Source organism: Rhinopithecus bieti, unplaced genomic scaffold, assembly GCF_001698545.2.
Source record: "Rhinopithecus bieti isolate Rb0 unplaced genomic scaffold, ASM169854v2 scaffold_30015, whole genome shotgun sequence".
Taxonomy (NCBI): Eukaryota; Metazoa; Chordata; class Mammalia; order Primates; family Cercopithecidae; genus Rhinopithecus; species Rhinopithecus bieti.
The window spans coordinates 365601-373074 of record NW_016812995.1 but is presented as its reverse complement, the minus strand read 5'-3'; the positions used below and the strand labels follow the sequence as shown (position 1 = coordinate 373074).

The 7474-nt window shown below is 38.6% G+C and overlaps 1 protein-coding gene across 1 annotated transcript in view; it reads right to left on the bottom strand.

Moving 5' to 3' along the window:
- Positions 1-7474, bottom strand: part of OXSR1 (oxidative stress responsive kinase 1) — a 97754-nt gene that overhangs the window by 42891 nt on the left and 47389 nt on the right.

The window sequence follows — 7474 nt, the reverse complement described above, 5'->3', positions numbered from 1 at the left end:
ATATAAAAACATTCTTGTTTTGAAAACCTAAACACAACTAAAAAAGCCAAAATCCCTTTGACCATCATTCTCATATCTAAGTACTCTCTCCAAAGTTTTCAACTGTTATCAGTCTGGTTAACAGAATATATACCGAAGACATATCTGGGCTTTTCTCCCCATGTAAACAATATTATACTATCCATTCAAATCTACAACTTATTTTTTTTTTTTTTTTTTCCAGCAAAAACAAGTTTTTGGCAAAATTTAAAATCCCCAAATCCTAAGAGTAGCAAAACCATCTCTTCATAACCTAGGATCTCTCACAATTTACAGGGAAAGTACAAGAGGGTTCTACTGCAGCATTATTTGGAATAAAAAACAAAAACTAGTAACAGCCAGCAACAGTAGAAAGGTTAAATTAATTCTATTACATCCATGGAATAATGTCAATCAACATGTTGTGACATGAAATGCTAACATACATTATTAAATGAACAAATCAAAGAGACCAGTGCATTTTATACAACACCATTAATGTTGCACAAACACACCCCTTTCCCTTGCCAAATGGGATTTTTGTGGCGATTAATGGAATTGAAGTCTAGGGAACAGTATTTGAATAACTTGTGGGAATACAGTCATTTTGTAATTAAAAGTAAACGTAATCAAATAAGCAAAAGAAAGGCAGCCCTTGAAGCTACACAAGAAAAGCAAGGCCTGCTCATGGAAGAATGTCTTGTCATGAAAAGGAGCCAGTGAAAAGCACAGCACTTCATCCTATTCCTGTCCCCGTTTTCCTCCATGTTTAGATATAACCATTCCTTGGCAAACAATGAATAAGAGTTTCACAACTGTGTGCAGAAGCAGCATCATACCACAGTATACAATGCCTTTCCTGAATAAACACTGAAGCATAAGGAAAACATGTTACTGAATATTCTGTACTGCTTATAAACCCAAGCAATTTATAGGTAGTTCTCCCAGAGGCTGACTAAGCAGAGTGCAGGCCAGTCTGTTTTAGTCCATGAATCTAGTCTCAGATTCTAATCACTACAAACAGGAGAGAATAGAGGACATTCTCTTTCCTCTGTGACAAAGATCATCCAACTGAGTCAACCACTAACTTCCAGTTCCCTTTTCTGAGCTCACCTAAAACCCAATGGGGGAAGAAAAGTATAGTGTAGTCACTCCCTCCTCTGTGTTTTTGCAGAAGGCTGTACTATAACGTTAGCAAGGTGTATTATATGATCATATTTCTAGGTCTGTCTCCCTTTCATATTTCACCACGAGCTAGATCTGGGCCTGTATCTTAATATACTACTATAGTCACCTGTACTTATTTAGCATTATTATTAGTACATAGGTGGCATTATTCAAATAGGAGGAGCTATTCTTCAAACAGATTTAAATAACTATTTAAATTTGTAACAAATATTATATAACCATTGAGGAGATGACCTGCCTCAAATCCTCTTCTGGGGAAAAAAACAAAAAAAGTAGTGTATAAAATAAGAAAGAAAAAATGCCAACCAAACACTAAAAAATACTAGACTATTCCCTCCCTGCTTCCCCAATCCCCACTCCCCACCTCCTAACTCTGTTCCAAACATTAGGGTTATAAACGAATACGTTACGGTAAAAAATGGGAACAATCTAATTTTCCGTCAAAAGGAGACCAGTTATACATCTAAACTATAAATTACTATGAATACTAATGAACATACATGTTGACATGGAACTATCTCCAAATACATTATTAAGTGAAAAATGAATGCTAAATATAGTATGTGGCCATTTGTATTTTCTTTAAAAGAAAAACATGACACAGAGACATACATTATGTTTATATTGACAGAAAATAATCTCTCAAAGGAGTCACAAGAAAATGGCAACAAGTGATTCCCTTTGGACCAGGGTATTGTGGATTCATAAAAGGAAGAAGACTTAATAGTTTATATTTGAGGACAGTTTCAGATTTACATAAAAGTTGAGATGCTAGTGCATAGGAGTTCCTACACACCTCACACTTAGTTTCCCTTATTATTAACATCTCATATTAGTACAGTACTTTTGCTACAATAAATGAACCAGTATTCATATATCATGATTAGATAAAGTCCACAGTTTACTCAGATTTCTTTACTTTTTACCTAATGTCCTTTTTCGGTCCCAGGATCCTGCCCAGGATACCATACTATATTATATTCAGTGGCCATGTCTCCTTAGGCTCCTTTTGGTTGTGAGTTTTTCACATTTTCTTTGCTTTTGAGAATCTTGACAGTTTTGAGGAGTAATGGTCAAGTATTTTGTAGAATGCCCCTCTACTGGAATGTATACAATGTTTTTCTCATGGTTAGATTGGTGTCAGGGGATTTTGTAAGGAAAACCATAAAAGTAAGGTGCCATTTTCATCACATCATAGGAAAGGTATATTGTATCAATATAATTTAACATCAGTGATGCTGAGAAGACTTATTTTGTACCATACACCATTTTGTGCTGTTTGAATTTTTAAACCCATATATACATATTACTTACTCAAATCATGTTTTACAAGTTTTAGTCTTTTGTAAATGAAGAGACAATAATCCATTTTCAGCAGAGCCTAAAATTCGAGTGACTACTTTTCCTGATCAATTCCCCAGATAATCAATCCATGTTTCCTTTTGAAACCAAAAGTGTAATCTGTAGAACAGCTTCCAGGAGTAAAAGCAGAATAGCACAATTTACTGGACAATAAAAAACACCACAGCCTGCCATCAAACAGGACAACTAACCTTTCAAGGAAAAGATTTGTAACTAAATATCTGGAAATCAATATAGTCCCCAGTTAAAGAACTTTTTTACTCAGCCACAAAGAGTATCAAGCAAACCAGTAGCTCCAAAAGCTAAATCCTCCATCCACTCTTAAGTAGCAAGAAAAGTTTTGCTTTTTACCGCTTAATGTCATTTCTCACATCTCACTGTTGCCCCAAAGTTACACATTCCTTCTAAAATTAAAAGGAATATCGTAGACATGCTTGACTTTTCATTAATACAGAACACAAGTTTCTGCCCATAACATTTTTATTACTCATCAATAGGCACCATTTATGGAAAACTTGAAAAAGGTCAAGAAAAGCAATGAATCAAAACCAAAGGTGTAAACACACTACATTTAAGCATCTTAAACTGACAAAATATTCAACATTTCTGTTACAACCAGCCTCTCTAACGGGAAAAATATTTGGGTAGATACAGAGAGAAAAGTCTGATTTAGAGACCTATTCATCCTACTCAAAACCTCTAAAGCCTAGAAGTCAAAGAGAAAACACAGCAGAGATACAGGAAAATTACTTTACCTAATCCACTAGGGCTGACATACAAATCCACCTGAAATCACAAGTGGACTTTGAAGATATGAGAAGTAGCAAGACATACTAAAAATATCTGCCTCTGCTTCCCAATACAACAACTTTCTCCTAAGCCTAGGTCTCACTGTATTACAGAGCTGGTTACCGCTAAAGTTTAAGTAATGGTCAGCCTTGGCTGCACATTAGAATTACCTAGGTAACTTTTAAAAGTCCCAATGCCAAGGCCTCACTCCAAACCAATTAAATAAATTTCTGGCAGTGGACCCAGGTATCAATACTTCTTAAAGTTTCCCATATTCCAATATGCAGCCCGGGTTGAAAGTCTATGATTTAAAGTATCAGAGAATTCCCATTCCAGCTAAATGGCAACCTGTGCATTGGAAAACAAACTTTCATCACTACTATACAGGCCCTTGACCCAAAACACACTCTTCCCTAGCTACAAGCACAAAGAGATGCTAGATAAATTAGGGGGAAAATACCACACAGCTAGACGCAAAGTAAAGAAAAAATTCTCAAGGTTCAGAAATGAAAGAGACACTTAAGAGGCAGAGCAGTAGGTAAGCCCTGGGAGACAGAACAGCGAAACTGGCCAAATGGCTAGGGGGCTCAGGTTTTCAAATCCACAGGTAATAGAAAACATGGCACTGGGCCGATATAAGGTTAGGAGCTAAAACTGAAACCCCCTAATAAAACCAAGAGCCTCGAAAGATCAGGCCACAATGAAAGATATGCTTACCAAAGGTTAGACTAAGTATAGCTATAGTAAAATAAGATCTTAATTATCTTTATAAAACATTTAAGACCTAATTGTCTTTACAACAAATAAGATCTAATTATCTATAAAACAAAAACATTTCTAGGAGTAAAAAGGTCATTTTATAGGAGTAAAAAGGTCACTTTATAGGAGTAAAAATGTCATTTTATAGGAACAAAAGGAATAATTCACCAGGAAAATAACAATCCTGAACCTGTATGTACCTACAACATCTATCACAGTGTTCAAAGGAGTCATTATAGCGGTTCCTGGGACCGTGCCACAGATAGCTGGACAAGTTCCAATGCAACCTGATACTTAGAGCCCCGCTCAAAGGATGCTGATTTACAGGTTAGCTGATATGAAGGACCAGACAGAATGCCCAAGTGAGGTACATACTGTCTAATGCCCAATGAGTCCAAATAGAGTGCTAGGCCTCCTTTTTGGTGGCGTGGTGAGGGTAGCAGAGGGTCAAAGAGACAGCAGTTTTTCCTCAACTGTCAAAGGGACTAAACATTGTGAATCTGCCCAAATAGTCTCAGGAAAGTTTATTTGGCAAGCAGGCCTTTGAATTTTGTTGCATCTAACAACTACCCCTGCTGGCAGAGGTGTAATAACAGTACAAGTCAGGGCCACTATCTTGCTAATAAACAGGACATCAAGAGATCATCTATACAGGAAAAGCTTTGGACATCAGAAGGTAAAGGAATTTTAGGATGTAATCTTATCCAGTTCAGTATGTAAGGAGCTTGTCACTTCTGTCTTCACAACAGGAAAAAAGTCTGAAAATCAACAATTCTTCTTAGATACATCAGAGACTGAGGTCACAGGGCAAACTCCTGCCTCCAAAAATGTAGACAGGAAGATAGACTTGCAGTTTAATGGAGCAGATGCCCAGCAGCAGAAGACTATTGCTGGAGTCAGTACTGGGGTATAAAAACTTAAACTGTAATTGACAAATGCCTGGAGGCTCAGTGTGGACCAGTTTGAGAGTTAAAAACCCCAAGGGGACCCAGTCTAAGGGAGACTCAAACACTTGGATGGGTTGGATGAGCTTTACCTCCTACAGCCCCACAAGGTTCTCGGGGTATACAGGAGAAAATTCCCCTAATTTCACACAGGAGAAAGAACTAAGTAATTAATTTGAAATATGCCCTGAGCATTCTATTCTCCTTAACGAAAACCTGTCCTCAAGGGAAACTATTTTATCAGGGCTTAATCACCTTGGTTTTACCAGAACTTAACCCATCTATGGGAAGGGAGATACCCAGTCTCAGTCCCATCAAGCCTTCCTGTCTCACCTTGAGGGGGAACTGAGAAGCACTTGTGCAGGTGACAGCCCAGGAGCAGAGGCTCACTAAAAACAGTGAGCTGGGTAGGGGAGATAAAAATCTTCACAGAAGTCAGAGGAAAAAGAACACCCTACCTATAGAGGAACAAAGGTATGAATTAACATCCCACATCTCAGAAACCATGCAAACAAGCAGAGTGGAGTGAACTGTTTAAAGTGTCAAGAGAAAAAAAAAAACCTAGAATTTTGTATACAGAAAAACTATCCTTCAAAAGTAAAGAAGTACTTCTCTCAGACAAATAAAAAACTGAGGGACTTTGCGGTGGGCAGAACTGCCTTGCAAGAAATGTTAAAAGAACTTCTTGAGAGAGAAGATAAAACTTGGATCCACATGAACAATGGAAGAGCATTACAGAAAGAATAAATGAAAATAAAATGAAATCTTTTATTCTCTTATTCTTAATTGATCTAACAGTCAACAATTTCTTCAAAATAATAACAACAACAATGTATATAATGATTACAGCTTGTGTGTAAGTGAAATAAATGACAATATTTTAAGGGAGGAATTAGGAATATTCTGTTATAAAGCACTTGTGCTACCCATGAAGGGACAGAGTGCTATTTGAAAGTGGACTTAGATTTCCTGTAAAATGTATACTGTACATGGCAACTACTAAAAAAGGTTTTTTAAAAAGTATAATTGGGCCGGGCGCGGTGGCTCACGCCTGTAATCCCAGGACTTTGGGAGGCCCAGACGGGCAGATCACGAGGTCGGGAGATTGAGACCACCCTGGCTAACACCGTGAAACCCCGCTCTACTAAAAATACAAAAATTAGCCAGGCGCGGTGGCGGGTGCCTGTAGTCCCGGCTACTCGGGAGGCTGAGGCAGGAGAATGGCGTGAATCCCGGAGGCGGAGCTTGCAGTGAGTGGAGATGGCACCACTGCACTCCAGCCTGGGCGACAGAGCGAGACTCCGTCTCAAAAAAAAAAAGTATAATTGAGGCCAGGCACGGTGGCTCATGCCTGTAATCCCAGCACTTTGGAAGGCCCAGGCAGGCACATCACGAGGTCAGGAGATCGAGACCATTCTGGCTAACATGGTGAAACCCCGTCTCTACTAAAAACATACACAAAAAATTAGCCGGGCGTCGTAGCGGGCGCCTGTAGTCCCAGCTACTCAGGAGGCTGAGGCAGGAGAATGGCATGAATCTGGGAGGCGGAGCTTGCAGTGAGCCGAGATCGCGCCACTGCACTCCAGCCTGGGCGACAGAGCGAGACTCTGTGTCTCAAAAAAAAAGAAAAAGTATAATTGATAACCTAAGAGAGGAAAGGAAATGGAATCATATGAAATGCTCAATTGAAACCAAAGAGGCCAGATGTGGCAGTTCATGCCTGTAATCCCAGCACTTTGGAAGGCTGAGGCAGAAGGACTGCGTGAACCCAGGAGTTTGAGACCAGCCTAGGCAACATTAGAATTACCTGGGGAACTTTTAAAAAGGTCCCAATGCCAGAGCGTAGGACCCTGTCTCTACAAAAATAAAAAACAATAGCCAGCCATAATAGTGAGCGCCTGTGGGCCAGCTATTTGGGAGTCTGAGGCAGGAGAATGACTTGAGCCCAAGAGGTCAAGGCTGCAGTGAGCCGTGTTCACGCTGCTGCACTCCAGCCTGAGTGACACAGTGAGCCCGTCAATCAATCAATCAATAACCAAATAAGGCAAAAAAAGAAAGACACAAAAAGATGTAATCTTAAAAATTAACTATTTAACCCTAATCCTAGAGCAAATAGGAAAGCAAAGGCCCAGAAAAGTAACTGATAAAAGAAAAAAAAAAAAAAAAATCAGACAACTACAAATTGTAAAGCTGAGGTTTCAATAAGTAATCAGAATATGTTGAAAAAAGCAAGGTACCATACCTCACCAAACATGCACATGCACACGCACGTGCGCGCACATACACACACACACACTCCTTAACTGGGTTACTCTTAGAATAACAGCATTTTTTATTTTTTTTATTTTTTTTATTTTTTTTATTTTTTTTTTATAAAAACCTCCATCTATAAAAAAATTATTTTTTTTCTTTTT